A 16,222-nucleotide genomic window follows, 5' to 3' on the forward strand; every position below is an offset into this window, starting at 1 on the left:
CTCCCCACATGACAGAGACTGAGGCCCCTGACGTTTCCCAGAAAAGGCAGCAGACCGCTGGTGCGATAAGCAACTCCGGACACAGCCGCTCGCACCCGATCTGTGCTAGGGGGTCCTGCTCATCTGCCACCTCACTCAGCCAACCCCCACCCCAAAAACCGCATATATGCCTCCCTCCCTCTACCCTGGGCGCAACTTCGCCGGCCCCCGTCTGTGGGAACTGTGAACCTCGCCCGGGAGCGCAGAATAAAGCACTCACTTTCCTCAACCTGCCTGACTAGCCTCATTATCTCGCCGCAAGCCTTACAATATTATTAAAATTAATTTCACTTGTTTCTTTTCTATTTTTTTAATGTGGCTACTAGAACAATTTAACTGAACATGTGGCTTGCATTATATTTCTATTAGTCAGCACTGATCTAGAACAATGGTGGAGAATGGCTTAATGAAAAGTAGAAGGTAAAGATTGGGGTGAGAGCTGACCCCTAACCAGGGTCTCATAACAGAGAGGTAGAACAGAGACTTGCTACAACAAAAAGAACTCAAAAAAAATCGGATCTCTGACTCAAGGTACAGAGGGAAAGACAGGGAAATGACCTCCCAGGGCATCTTTATGAGCATTCAGGTAAATCCAGGTGCCATTTGCAAAGACTGAGAAGCAGAGAGAAAGATAGGCAGAAATAAGAATTAGAGATGTCTTGGATGTACTGTGCCTGAAGTGTTTGTGGAACAGGCAGACAGAGATCTCTAGGAGGCAGCTACAAAACTGCTTCTGAAGCTCAGGAGGGAAGCCCAAGATGAAAGTGAGGTCTGAGGAGTCACTCCATTTTGGTGGTAACTGAAACCAGCAGTGAATCTGATGGCTGAGGAAAGAGACTGAGAAGGTCAAAGAAAAAGTACAGGGTCTGAGGAAACTCCACACAGGAGCCTGGAAGAAGAACAGGCCATGAAAACTGAGAATAAAGGTATCTGAAAGGTGAAAATAAAATCAGTAACCTACATTAAACAAATATAGTTCTCCACTTACGAAAAAAGAATAGAAAATGAAGACGCAAAAATATTTTAGGAAAACCAAGGCATAATGATAAGAACTAAAATAATCAAAATTGAACACAGAAAAAACAAAATCACAGCAAGAAATGGAAGGAAATCTGTTTTTTATTCCAACAGGGTGTGCGTGTGTGTGTTTGTGTGTGTGTGTTTGTGTTTGTGTGTGTGTTTGTGTGTGTGTGTGTGTGTATGTGTGTATATATATGGGGGGTGGGAGGGAGCAAAAAAAATAAAGTAAAACTGATTTCAATTATTAAGAGTCATCAAACAAGAAAGAATTCTCAAAGATTAAAAATTGACTGGTGAATGTAAAACTCAACTCTCAACTGAAGGCCTGAGATAAAATGGACATATATGAAAAATTGTGCAAATCTCCTACAGTTGTCAAAAAATGGATTCTTGGTGGCACCACAGGAAAGAATTCAAAGATGTACGGAGTAAGCCAAGCAAGTGGTGAATTTATTAAAGAAGGACAGTACACTCTCAAGAAGGTGAGAGTGGGCAGGCCAAGAGAAGAGTAGCTGCCTCAAAGAACAAAGAGCCTTAGGAAGTTATTACTCTTCAAATGAGCGCGTGAAATATTCAAGTTTTAGGGGTGAGGTTATAAGTGTTCCTAGGCTGTCCCTTGCTGACCACTCATTCCTGTCAGAAGGAGGAATTTTTTTGTCCTCATTTGGCTCTTGTTGGAACTGTCATGGTGACACAGGGAGTGGAGATTTTTCGTGGCTGCCATGCAAATAATATTAGACTCCATTATAATTAGCTAAAGTTCACATAAAGTGACAAGATGGCATCCTGGGTATGCTCTCTGCAGATGAAATCTAGTTCCAGCTGGTCTGGTAGCTGCACTTTTCTTAAGGATGTCCTAATCTCCTCCCTCCTTTGTCTTCCCATAGCTCCTCCTTTCCTTCCTCCCCTTCTCTCCCCACCGCCCTCTTCTCTCTGGTAACACTAGAACAAATGACAAAGGATAGAGGCTGCTGAATATACACAGGAGGTCCCAAGAAGATGGAGCCTTGTTTCCTGAGCATTTAAAATAGTAACAGTACAGTCCAAGAGAGCACCAGGGAAGGCTCCTAAACTTACCTCCTTCAATGGACACACTGAATCTACAGCAATACACAGAGCAATTCCTTCTGAAAGGAATCCAGAGCTACTTGAGCAACTCCTACACAATGGGCGAACGTTAAAATACCCACATTAAAATCGGTAGGAAACACTGAGACACAACCTCCCCCTAAACCGCACCCACTACCCACCCCCTAACCCGCCCCATACAGCACCATACAATCAAGAGCGAACTCCCAACTCCAAGCTTCTCCCTGAGGAGCAAAAGGTTTGGACTCCACATCCAATTGCCCCAACTTTTAAGACTCCTATGTGAAGGACAGGCCCCCAAAACACCAAGCTCTGAAAGCCAACAGGTTTGAGTCCACAGAGTCCCAGAGACTTTCATTGGTTCTCCCCAAGGGCAGTGCAGAGAGAGCACACAAAATGCCCATCTCCCAGTGTTTCCTTTAAAGAGGCCCTCTTGCATACTTTAAAAGCCACTGCCTGAGGGCCAGGCATCTAATTAGCACCCACCCAGAGGCTAACTGCAATCCTCCCAGGAAACCAGGGAAGACATAAGACACCACCACTCCAACTTCTCCCTGAAGCCCACTCCAAATCACCAGTATCTCCATGGAAGGAGCTTGGACACAGGACTGGTGACACAGCTTTTGCAGCTGCTTTCCAAGAGATTGGCCCCTGGATTGCCTGGCTCTGATGGCCACCAGGGATTCCATTCATGAGACCGAGAGGACTATAGCAAACAAAAAAACAGTCCTAAACGGGTACAGGAGCACACTCCCCTAACCCCCACCCCACCTCTCCTCCCATCTCTAGTTGCTCCCTGGAACAATCCTAACTACATACTTTTCCACCTGCTCCCTGAGGATTCAGCTTCTAATAAGCCTACATATACAGTACCTGCCCTTTGGTACACTGCCAGGTCTTAGTGCACCCTCCACTACTGGGAGCCACGAATAACAAAGAAGGCAGTTTGGACAATGACAGAGGTTTCAGAGACAACTGAATGTTGGCAAGGATACAGAGAAAAAAGAATCCCTGTACAATGCTGGTGGAAATGTTAATTGGTATAGCCGCTATGGAAAACAGCATGGAGGCTCCTCCAAAAGTCAAAAATAAAACTATCAAGATTTCTTGTCAAGATGGCAAAGTAGGTATTTGCTGTGCTCACTTCCTCTAAGGACCACATCAATCACAACTAAACCACAGAACAATCATTATTGAGAAATCATCTGAACCAAAGCCCTACAAATATGGACATACAGAAGAAACTACCTTAAGACTGGGAGGAGGTGGGCGGATGAGTGGTTCAGTGGTTAGAGCACGAGCTCTGGACAACGGGGCTGCTGGTTCGATTCCCACATAGGCCAGCGAGCTGTGCCCTCTGCAACTAGAATGAAGTCAATGAGCTGCTGCTCAGCTCCCAGGTGGCAGATGGCTCAGTTGGTTGGAGTACAGGCTCTCAACCACAAGGTTACCAGTCCGACTCCCCCCAAGGGATGGTGGGCTGCACCCCCTGCAACTAACAATGGCAACTGAACCTGGAGCTGAGCTGCTCCCTCCACAACTAAGATTGAAAGGACAACAATGTGACTTGGAAAAGTCCCAGAAGTACACATTGTTCTCCAATAAAGTCCTGTTCCCCTTAAAAAAAAAAAAAAAAAAAAAAGACTGGTAGGAGGGACAGAGACATAGAACGGGCTGGTCCCACACCCACATGTGACCATTACAAATTGGAAGGAATATCTCAGCTGCAAAGCTCCCCACTGGGGAGGCAGGGGTCCCAGCCCTTCTCCAGCCCAGTTCTGGGAAGAGAAGTCCCCATAATTTCTGGTTGTGAAAACCAGTGGAAGTAGTGGCTGAGTGAGACAGAGGGTGGCTAAACTCCCAGATACTCCTCTTAAAGGGAGCATGAATGACTTACTCACTGACAGACTCACTCACTCTGAGCTCCAGCGCGGGGCAGCAGCTCGAAAGGCACCAGGGACATATGGCAAGGCACTGAATTATCTAGCTTCAGAGTAAGGGCAGCTTTCTCCCAGGAGGAGGAGCTGGCGGGACCCACTGTTTCTTTGTTGAGCCCTTCCACTCCCTGCATGCAGACACAGGCAGACACCATATCTGAGTCTCCATCAAACTGGCTATCACCTTTTGTCTGTCCTGCCCTAGTTATTCCCTGAGACTCTGTCCCACCCAACTTTTGGGCACACCCAAGCCACTTCTAGTAGCCTTTCATATAAACAGCCTGCCTTGGCTCATGCTGTGGACTTTCTAAAAATCTCTCCAAGGTTCACAAAACTCAAACAAGCAGCATCTGGCTTCACATGTCCCGTACCTCTGGCTGTGCATCCCTAAGCCAAGCACTAGTGACAGCCGACCTAGGTGCCCAGTTTGGCTTCTCAAAGCACCTCCGAGCCCAGCATGGATTGCTTTATGGTTCATGATAGATCCCCTCCCAGATCCCAGTGGCCAGCTTTGGACTGGGCCAGAGCATCACCAGTCCACCTCCAAGGACATCACACCCAAAGAGCACACTGGTCAGGCACCAGAGCCCTCTTTAAGTGAACCCTGCACTGTAGGTTCAGCTCCTGCACAATAGTTCCTCCATTGTAGTCCAGCTAGTCCTCACAACCAATCAGCCTGAGGGTCAATCCCTCCCAATAATGTGCAAATAGCAATCAAGGCTCAACTATAACAGGAGAGCACACACGACCCACACAAAGGACACACCTGGAGCACCCAGCTCAGGGGACCAGGGAAACTAAACCACTGGGTCCCACAGCACACCTACTACATAAAACAACTCTACTAACACCAGGAGGCATAGCAGCCCTACATGGAAACGCCCTACATAGAAACAAACACAGTGAGGCAGTCAAAATGGAGAGACAAATAAACATGTCCCCGAACCCCACCCCCAAAAAAGGACGAAGCTCCAGAAAAAGAACTAAACAAAATGGAGACAAGTGATCTACCAGATGCAGAGTTCCAAACACTGGTTATAAAAATGCTCAATGATCTCAGGAACAATTTCAATAGAGATAGGAAACATAAAAACCGAGATAGAAAACACTAAAAGGAACCAGTCAGACATTTATACAATGGAGTTTTACGCAGCCATAAAGAAGAAAGAAATCTTACCATTTGCAGCAACATGGATGGACCTAGAGAACGTTACGTTAAGTGAAATAAGTCAGACGGAGAGAGAGGAATACCATGTGATCTCACTTATATGTGGAATTTAAAGAAAAGAATAAATAAATGAACTAATCAGAAATAGTTTCAGAGACACAGAGGAAAAACTGAGGGTTGCTAGATGGGAGGGGTGGGGAGTGGGGATAAGGGGGAAGGTGAGGGGATTAGAAAGCACAGTCAGTAACCACAAGATGGCCATGGGGATACGAAGGACAATTTGGTGAATCAGTAATGTTGTAAAGATTTTATAGGGTATCTCATGGACACTTGTCTTACTGGGGAGACCACTTCATGGATGGTGTAGGTGCCTGACCGCTGTGATGTGCACCTGAAGCTGAATAGTGATGGGTGGCGACTATGGTTTAATATATATGTGTGTGTGTGTGTGTGTGTATGAGTGTGTGTGTGTCTGTGTATATATATATATATATATATATACACACATATATATATGTATGTATATGCATATATGTTAATATGTATATATGTGTGTCTATATATACTATATATATATGTAGAGAGAGAGAGACACGGGATGTGGAGTGCAGCACAGGGAATGGGGTCAGTGGAACTATGGCGGCTACGTGTGATGTAGTAGGGGTCGTAGGTTGGGGAAGGGGGGTTGTGAAGGGTGTAAATGTCTTACTATTACATTGTTTTGTACACCTGAAACAACAAAAAAAAAGTAGAGATAGTAAATGGTTAACAGGAGATAGAGAAATTGGAGCCCTCTGCTGACAGGAATGTAAAAGTGCAGTCTCCGTGGGAAACTGTTCCACCGTTCTCCAAAATGCTAAGCATAGATTTACCGTAAGACCCAGCAATTCCACGCCTAGGTATACACCAGAACTGGAAATACGTGTCTACACAAAATCTTGTACATTGCAGCATTATTGCTAATAGCCAAAAAAAGCAGAAAGCCAAATGTCCGTCAACTGATGATTGGATAAATAAAATGTGACATATACATATGATGAAATATTTGACCACACAAAAAAATTGATGTACTGACATACGAGTAAGCCACAGCATGGATGAATTTTGAAAACACTATGCTAAGTGAAAGAAGCCAGACACAAAAGGCACATATTATATGTAAAATATTGATATATTTGTATGAAATGTCCATTATAGGCAAATCATATAAAAAGACCGAAACACACACTTTAAAAAAAGATATAAAAATAGTAAGAAACATGAAAAGATGCTCAAGACATCATCAGTCATCAGAGAAGTGCAAATTAAAACCACAATGAGATGTCAGTACATTCACCCACAAAATACTAAAAAAGAAAATAAAGGAAAACCTCACAAACAATAGCAAATGCTGAGAAGGCTACAGAGCAGCAGGACCTCTCACATAAAGCTACTGGGAGTATCAAGTATGCAGCTACTTTGTCAAAACATTTAAAAGAGTCTATCCAAGCAAACACGTAGGTGTTATGATGCATCAGTTCCACTCCCAGGCTTGCATCCTCACAGTCAAGTGCACATGTGCACCAAAAGACATGCACAAAAGCCAGAATTAGCAACAGCCCATATCTCTGTCCAGAGCAGAATGGATGGACTGTGGTGTACTGATTCTTAAATGGGAAAAGGCAAGCTACTGAGATCATCCCACAGATGATCTCACAGACACGACATGGAGTAAAAGAAGTCAGATACAAAAGAATATATATTGCAAAATTTTATTCATATGAAGTTTAAAATGAGACAAAACTAATATATGATAATAGAAGTCAAAATAATAGTTACCTTTGAGTGAGAGTGGGCAAGCACAATTTTGGAAAAAACACAAAGACTTCTACGGGGCAGGATAAGGGCCTTCACCTTATTTTGTTCGGTGAAGCTATCCAGATGCAGAGCACATGGAAAATTCATCAAATTGTAACCTTAGGATTAGTGCACTTTACTCCAATTGCAAAAAACAGAAGAAATATTAACAACTTGGAAGATTTGATCACTGACTGAATGTGCGCGCAAAAAAGGACAGCACTTGGAATAAATGCCGTGGCAGAAGGCTGTGTACGGGGGAGTTCAAGACTGCAGTGACCCTGTTCCAGGCGGAGCTGAGGAGCTGGGAAACCAACAACAGCCAAGCTGCGGGTAATGATGGCTGAGCCAGACCCAAGGGCCTCCTGATGTCCCCAGCTTTGTGGAGTCTGTGTATGAATACCAGTTTCTGGAGTGCCTGTCACCCCCCACCAGCACCCCAAAGCCCCCAAAACATGACCATTATTCCATTCCTAGGGGCTGGAGCTCCCCCAGAGACGCACCACCCTCCTGCCCACTCTGTGTGGCACTCTCAGATGCACATGTCATCCCTGTCTACAAGAACATCACACATGGCACCCACCAGATGATGGTCAAGAGGCGGAGGGGGACATCTGGGCCCTGCAGGACGTGGAAAATTTTCTGATCGCACAGCTGGGAAGCCACCTGTCACTCAGGTCACTAAGGGGAAAGGTACCCTGCAGGTCAAAGGCTACTCTGACCAGCATCTCAAAGCCTGGCTCCTAGAGAAGGGTATCTGAGGCGCAGCTGAGCAGCCTGTGTGACAGCATCCCCCACAGACGGGAGTCCAGGGGGTCCAAGGATGAGGGAGGTGGGCGTTGGGGCAACTAGACCAGAGCTAAGGGCTTATGCAGGATCTAGTGAGGTCTAAATGTCTTTGGAGCAGGCCTCATTTGCATAAAGGGGGAAATGGGACCCTCTGCATAGGTGACAGCACTGGAGGAGGGCTGTCTAACTTTGGAGACCCACCAGAAACAGCAAAACTAGTAGGGGGCATTAGTTGCTGTCCCCTTCTGCCCCAGACTTTGGCCTGTTCCTGCTTTCCCTTCCTGGGATCAGCTATTCAAATTCTGGAGGTTGTTAACTATCCCTCTGGAGCAAGCAATAGCCCAACCTAGTTTAGGGGAGGGTAGCACAGAACAAACCCCTTGGGCACATTCCTTCCTTGGCCCTCAGACCCTCACTGCTGCAGACATTCCCAAGCCCTTGCTTTAAGCCAGACCTGCTTGGAGGCTACGGAGACCGGAGAACGGAAGTCTTCAGTTCCAACTGAAGTGCTGGGCACTGGGGCACAGAGTGCCGTGTCGGCCCCTGGGCTCATTCTTTCTACCCATGGAGAGGTAGAAGGCCCAGTCCCCTCTGTTCCATTCCAGACCAGAGTTGGGCCTGACTGGGTTTCCAGCTCCGGGAAGCTAAGTGATGAGCTTTAGCTGGTCTGCCCACAAGGGACTGCTTGCTGCCCTTCCCAGCACAGGGCCAGCCCAGCACAGGGCCGCCCTTCCCAGCTTGCTGACCTGGTATCAAGGCCACCTGCTTTGCAGGCAGGAAGATGCTGGCCTTTTTGCCCCTGCCATCCCATCCAACCCACAGCCACTGAACTTTCACACTTGCCCCATTCGTCACAAGGGCCAAAGGCCTGAGTTCCCACCACCATCTCAGCATCGGACTGGCTAAGAGAAGAGTTCAGAGCCTGACTCCCCTACTCTCGGACCTAAAACAGGGTACTTAACATTTTAGGGGCTCAGTTTCTTCATATGTAATATGGGTACATCTTCCTAATGGTTTACTAATCAACAATGTGCCCAAGGACAGTGCTGGCTTCTATAAATAAATCCTTACCCCAGGAAGTTCCAGGCCAGTCTCAAGTCTACTAGAGCCTGAGCAAGAAAAAGGAGCCTGGCACACTGATCCTATGACAGCAGCTCCATCAATTGTTAATGTAAGTTTTTATTTGGCTGTGAAGGGAACCAAAGTTTTGCGACCTGAAACTGCCTTTTTGGGATATTGATTTTAAGCGGTTTGTTAAGAAACAAAAGACTCAGAAAGAACCTTTGAGCCTCCCTCTTTTCCTGCCCAAGAGGTTCAGATAGAAAAACCAGCTTTAGGAAGAAAATCTTAGGATATTCACCTTACCCTAATTTGAATTAAGTGTGGTAAATAGGAGGACTTCAGGCTATTAGCTAGATACCCATTGTGTCCCATTGTTTCTGGGTTGCCCAGAAAGAATTTTCCTGCCATGTATGTTCCACTCTTCCTCAACTACTTGTAAATCACCCATCCTTACTTCTGAAATCTAAGATCCCCCATGCCCACCTTTTCTCCTTGGCCAAATGTCATACATATCCAATGTTGCCTCACTGTCTTAGGAATTTTCATGCATATGTGAATTCCACATGCACATGTATTAAAATTTGATTTTTTCCTGTAACTTGATTATTTCCTTTAACTTGATTTTTTCCTTTAACTTGATTATTAGCCCAGCTAGAAGAACTTTGAAGGTGGGAGGAAAAGTATTGATTTTTTAGCCCCCATAGGTGTATATACAAGCTATTAAAATTTGTACAGTATTTACAGATTTTTTTAAAGAAGGAACAAATGCCATGTTTGTCACCTGGATGATGGACTCCTGGTGAAAACATTTGATGGGAAATAAAGAAGGGTGTGGGCTGTTAATCACAACTTTTCCTTTTGGGTCTTTAGAGTTTGAAGGGCCTGTAGAAGACTTGTACAGACATGTACAGCAGAGAGGTGGCCACAAAGTCTAAGGAAGAGGAGAAGTCTGAGCTTGAGAGCTAGATTCAACCTACTAAATGGCAGATTCCCGGAGAGATCAGTAAGCAAGACCAGGAGAGTGAAAACAATAGGAGATCAAAAATGGACACTTTGAGAGAAACAAAAATAAGAGGCAAGAAGAGGGAAAACACTCCATGGAGAAGACAGAAAGACATACCAATGGTGGGGAATTCCGGTCAAGATGGCAGAGTGGGTAAACGCTATGCTCCATCCTCCATGACACATCAAAATTATAGTTAAATTATAGACGCACCACCTTTGAAAACCTGAAGGCTAGCTGAATGGAATCCTATAACTAAAGATATAAAGAAGGCACATCAAAACTGGTAAGAGGGGAGGAGACACAAAAGGGCTGGTCCCACATCAGGTTTGTTGGTTAATAGGGGGGGATAGCAGGTTTGCAGAGGTCACACCATCTGGGAGCAGAGGCCCCAGTCCCACACTAGGCTCCCCAGTTTGGATCACCAATGAAGGGAAGAGGAGTCCCCACAATACCTGGCTATGAAAATCAGTATGTATTCTGTACTACCCAAAGCAATCTATAGATTCAATGCAATCCCTATCAAAATACCAATGACATTTTTCACAGAACTTGAACAAATAATCTTAACATTTACATGAAACCACAAAAGACTCCAAATAGCCAAAACAATCTTGAGAAAGAAGAACAAAGTTGGAAAACAAAGTTCGAGATCAGATCACACTATCTGATCTCAAACTATACTACAAGCCTAGAGTAATCAAAACAGAATGGTACTGGCATAAAAACAGATACACAGATCAACGGGAAAGAACAAAGAGCCCAGATATAAACGCACCCCTATGATCAATTAATCTATGGCAAAGGAGGCAAGACTATACAATTGGGTAAAGACAGGTTTCTTCAATAAATGGTGTTGGGAAAACTGGACAAATACATGGAAAAAAATGAAAATGGACCACCTTACACCATACATAAGAATAAACTCAAAATGAATTAAAGACTTAAATGTAAAACCCTAAATCATTAAACTCATAGAAGAAAACAGCAGCTCTTAGTAATATTTTTTTGGAAATATCTCCTTGGGCAAGGGAAACAAAAGAAAAAAACAAACAAACGGGACTACATCAAACTAAAAAGTGTTTGCACAGCAAGGGAAATCCCCAACAAAATGAAGACAACCTACAAATGGGAGAAGATATTCGCCAATGACACATCTGGTAAGAGGTTAATACCTAATATATATTAAAAACTCACACAACTTAACACCAAAAAGACAAACAATCTCATTAAAAAGTGGGCAGAGGACCTGAATAGAGAGTTCTCCAAAGAGAACATACAGAGGGCCAATGGACATAGAAAAAAATGCTTAACATCACCAATCATCAGAGAAATGCACATAAAAACCACAATGAGATAACACCTCACTCCTGACAGAGTAACTATCGTCAATAAATCAATGAACAAAAGTGTTGGCAAGGTTGTGGAGAAAAGGGAACCTTCATGCACTGTTGGTGGGATTGCAAATTGGTGCAGCCACTATGGAAAACAGTACGGAGGTTCCCCCAAAAAATAAAAATAGAACTACCATATGACCCGGCAATCCCACCTCTGGGTGTTTATCCAATGAAATCCAAAACACTAATTCGAAAAGATATATGCACCCCTCTGTTCATTGCAGCATTAGTTACAATAGCCAAGATATGGAAGCAACCTAAGTGTCCACTGACAGATGAGTGAATAACAAAGATGTAGTTACATATACACAAAGGAATATTACTCAGCCATAAAAAATGAAATCTTACCATTTGTAACAACATGAATAGACCTACAAGTCTAGGTTATCTTTTCATTTTATTGGGGATTTCCCTTCAGGGTACTGTGGTAAATGAAATAAGTCAGACAGAAAGTCAGACAGAGATCAAATACCATATGATCTCACTTATATGTGGAATCTAGAATAAACAAAATAAATGAACAAACAAAACAGAAACAAACTCAGAGATACGGAGAACAAACTGATGGTTGCCAGATGGGAGGGGGGGTTGGGGAGATGGACAGATGAGTGAAAAAGGTGAAAGGATTAAGAAGTATAAACTGGCAGTTTCAAAATAGTCATAGAGATGTAAAGTACAGCATACAGAATATAGCCAATAATACTATAATAACTGTATGGTGTCAGGTGGGTACTAGACTTATATGGGGATCACTTCGTAGGTTATACAAATGTCTAACCACTATGCTGTACACCTGAAACTAATATAATATTGAATGTCAACTGTAATTTAAAAAAATTTTTTTAATTAAAAAAATAACCACAGAGGGAGGAATCAGAAATCAACCGAGAAGCCTTTCCAGGAGAGATTGACCTTGAGCCTCAACTGGAAAGAATGTTCAATTAAGGCAAACACTAAAGTATCCATGACATTTCCTCATAAGGTCACTGGTGTCCCTTACCTGACAGATCAAATAAGTGATGTGATTTGAAATGTGAAAGGGAAATGGGGAAACACTAGCCAGAAAATACATCTTTAATCTACCTTCTGCACAATCTATACATAATATTAAAGGAGATTATGTGAAGGTGAGATAATCCATTCTTTCCTGCTGATATCCCAGCTTCTATGACTGGATCAAGCAAGACCATCAGAAAGAGGTCCATGGGACCACAATGTTTCAGCCCCTAGAAACCTGGATTGACTGAGTTCTCCTTTGGCACAAAGTATACTGCTCCTTTGAGGAGCAATTACAGGCAGCTGGCTGAACTAATATGCAGCAGTCACTGAAAGATTGTTTATTATGTTACCTACAGGAAGGCCAGGAAAGGGACATTTTTTAGAACTCTTAATGTCTCATGAGGAATTAGAATGATGATTTCTTTAAGGGCCAATGCAAATTATTTAACAAAACGTTTGCATTTTTGCTATGACCATCAGAAAAATCAGACAAATTTGGCTGATAATAGCACAGAATAGCACAATAATAGCAGAGAGACTGCATATTTCTGCATACCACTTTGTCCTGATATTGATATGCTCCTGTATATTTTCCCTGAAGTTGATTTTCATCTATTCCCATATTTCAATTCCAACCTACCGACTCTTAAAAGCCTCATAGGAGACATTGTAAACAAAGTAGGGAAAACAATAAACAATTCATCTGAGATCTGCTCATTTTCTGCAGATCTTGGAAACATGTAGAGAACTACAAAGGTGGAGCTGGGGAGAAGTAAGAAAGAATGGATCACAAGAGATCTGATCTGCTTTGAACCGCTTGAATCCTCCTGCCTGTAAAGCTCCACTCGCTAGTTGGATAAAATGTCCCCCTGTAGGAGAACATCCTTTGGTCCTGACAACCTTGGCAGTAGCTTCTCAGTCTTTTGACAGAAACGGTTTTGACTTAACTATGTCTGAAAATCTGACTACTGGCCAGGGCACTGATGAATGGGATGACCCAGACATTCACCTTCTCAGGCTCAATGGTTTTCATCTCATGCTACACAGAAAAGAATGATTCAGGGAGCTTTTTTCTGTATTACTTTCTAAGTCTGTGAGGTCAGTATGGAGGCAGCAGGCACATCTTTCAACACTGCATGTCCCTTCACACCATGCTCCGGAAAGAGCAAAGAATTTAAAAGAAGTCAAAGGATGTTAGGGAGGTCTGAGACAGAATTTTCTTCGTGGTAGGTGGTATTTCTTTCCCCCTGACCATGCTCTCTCAAACCCTCAAAAGAAGTGTAATTTCCTGGGTGGGCTTGTCCCTTGCCTTGGCCCCCGCTCACCTCTCCTGAAACTTGTCTCAAACCTCAGGTTGTCACAGTTTGAAGGGTGGCTTGTGGAGCACGAGGAGCACATATTGCCACTACCATGCAAACCTAGAGTGTGTGCTTTCTTGGCCTCCGTCCTCTTCTCTTCTGCACTCCTGATGGGAGGCCTGGGAGGTCTCCATTCAGATGAGCCATCTTCCAGATGGGAGTCCTCTCTACCTCAGAAAATCTGCTTTGTGCCTCAGAACCAGGAACTGAACCTAGGGGACAAAGTCATTTTAGTTGGAACCTACATGAGGTCCCCAAATCTTGGAACTTCCTGTGCCCGGAATCTCTGGCTGGTTTTTTGAAATCTCTTGACTTTCAAAAAGTCAATTCAGGACCACTGAGGATACCCAGGCTGGACAGTACAGACCAGGCTCAGAACTAACCATTGTGAAGTGTGACCCAAGAGCCCTGAAGAGACCAAGAACCCCGGAAATACAAGCACCCCCTAAGATAACGGAGTCCACATTATACTTGACGGCAACGCCGTTCGGCTGTAGGCAGAATCATTTTATAGGAGGAGGCAGACGTGGATGTGTCTCCTAGCGCCGTCTCCCGCGGGGCAAGTGGTCGTGAGGTGCTCACCGGACTCTCTGCGTCTCCGTTCCTAATCTGTCAGAGAGACAGGACGGGGACGGACCCCGGCATCCTTCGCTGAGCGCTCCGCTGCCCCAGAACTGTGCCGCCAACCCTCCTGCAGCCTCCGTGAGGACCCGTAGGCGCCGCTGGGCACGTAAAGGCGGGAGAGGCCCGCTGCGGTCGGCAGCTCCAGCTCCCGGGTTCCGAGGCGCGGCCCCGCCCTCCTGCAGGCTCCGCCCCCGCCCAACCGCGCTCCAAGCCGGAGCGGCGCCCAGACCCAGACAGCGTGAGGGGCGGCGCATGCGCCAGAGCATCCGTCCCTAGCTTCCAGGCGGTGCGCGCGGAACACCGGAGGGGCATTTTCCGGGCAGGCCCCACTTGGGGACCCCGCCAGGGTGGCGGGGCCGAGCATCGTTGGCCAGAATCCAGAAGGGTCTGGGCTCCAGAAGGAAGTGAGGCCCTTCCTTCTGGAGCCCAGACCCTGACGGGGCTACCGACAGCAGAGGAGACCCGCAGTGCGAATATTTAGAAAAACAAGCCCCGACAGCAGGGCTTCAGAAGCTGGTTATAGTGGTAGCAATGATGATAAAATGTAATGCCAGATTCTCGAAATTATTTGCAATACACGAAAGTTGTAGGTGAATAAAAATACACACAAATTAAAACGACCGCCACACAGCCGCATCCCCTTTAGACGACTGTGTACAACCTTCTGACAAAAGCTTTTTACAAAAATGGGATTATAGGGGCATAACTATTAGAGCATGTTTTCTATAAACAATGTAAACATTTACTTGGTTAATATGCTATTTCCCAGTTCTTCCTTATTGAAAATTGCAAACAAATAGAGAATTTGAAAGACTTCAATGAGCAGACATACCCCTAGTTGTTACTATAGACCCTAAGAAAGAAGATACCTATGGAGAAGGGCTCCTGACGGCTAACTGGGCTCAAATTTAAAAGACGAGCCTAGCAGCAGCTCCTAAACGGTGACCTTTCACACGACCCACAGTTCAGGGAGAAACCTGCACCAAACTGCCAGCCTCCCACTTAACTGTCTGTCTGCATTGTGTTGCCCCCAGCTGAGTTCCTGAAATTGTGTTTCAGCCAATAGGACTTAGACTTTCCCCATCCAATCAGAGCTGTTCTGACAGCCTTGCTGCATCACAACTGAGCTGTTTGCACTGAATAGAGTTTCCTTCTTCATATTCCAAATTGGGGATTCCGTTTGGTGTTGAATTGGCACCAAGACCATTGGTTGATATTACTAAGCTAGAGTTCCCTGCCCTATGCACATAGAAGCCAATACTATGACACCGGTTTTTGAAGAAAAAAAAACTTTTACTGTGAGGTGGAGCCATAAGGTGACAGACAAGTTTCAAATCTGTCTTCCCAATCCAGGGACCACATCTTCCTGGACAATGGACCCTTTGCCTCTGAAAGAGTTCCAGCGTTCAAGTTCGGGTCATGTCCCGGTCCTTTAGTTCCCTAGTGGGGAGCAATTAAGGGGTTCACAAGAGTTACTCGTGAGTGGTGTATACAAGGTTTAAACTTTGGTTCCAAGTCTTTTCAGGAACAGCATCTGACCGGTTTGTGCTGATTCTGAGGTTACAGAGTCAACAGTTGTTATTATTTTGCCATATTTGCTTTATCTAGATGTGTATTTATTTGTGATGACACATCAGCTTTAAATATGTCATCATGTAGCTTCTCAGATTAAGGAAATACTCCTACATAATCACAATACCATTTTCAAACATATAAAATTTCACAGTAATTCCATAAAAAGCATCTAACATCAAGTGCATATTCAAATTTCCCCAATTGTCCCAAAAATGTCTATTAGAGGTTTTGTTAAGTTAAAAAAAAAAAAAAAAAGTTAACAAAACCCACATATTATAACACATAGTAGTGATGTGAGGAGTGTATAAGTTTAGACATGAGGAGAT

The 16,222-nt window shown here is 44.5% G+C and overlaps 1 long non-coding RNA gene across 3 annotated transcripts in view; it reads right to left on the minus strand.

Moving 5' to 3' along the window:
- Nucleotides 1-14,408, minus strand: part of LOC117035943 (uncharacterized) — a 55,837-nt gene extending 41,429 nt beyond the window's left edge. For all 3 annotated transcript variants that reach the window (XR_004425300.1, XR_004425298.1, XR_004425299.1), the window contains exons 1-2: nt 14,280-14,408; nt 13,665-13,909 (exon numbers count right to left, since the gene is read on the minus strand). This is a non-coding gene — a long non-coding RNA (uncharacterized LOC117035943). The remainder of the gene's footprint in view (nt 1-13,664; nt 13,910-14,279) is intronic.
- Nucleotides 14,409-16,222: the final 1,814 nt, after the last annotated feature.

This window comes from Rhinolophus ferrumequinum, chromosome 16 (genome assembly GCF_004115265.2).
Source record: "Rhinolophus ferrumequinum isolate MPI-CBG mRhiFer1 chromosome 16, mRhiFer1_v1.p, whole genome shotgun sequence".
In the NCBI taxonomy this organism is placed as follows: domain Eukaryota; kingdom Metazoa; phylum Chordata; class Mammalia; order Chiroptera; family Rhinolophidae; genus Rhinolophus; species Rhinolophus ferrumequinum.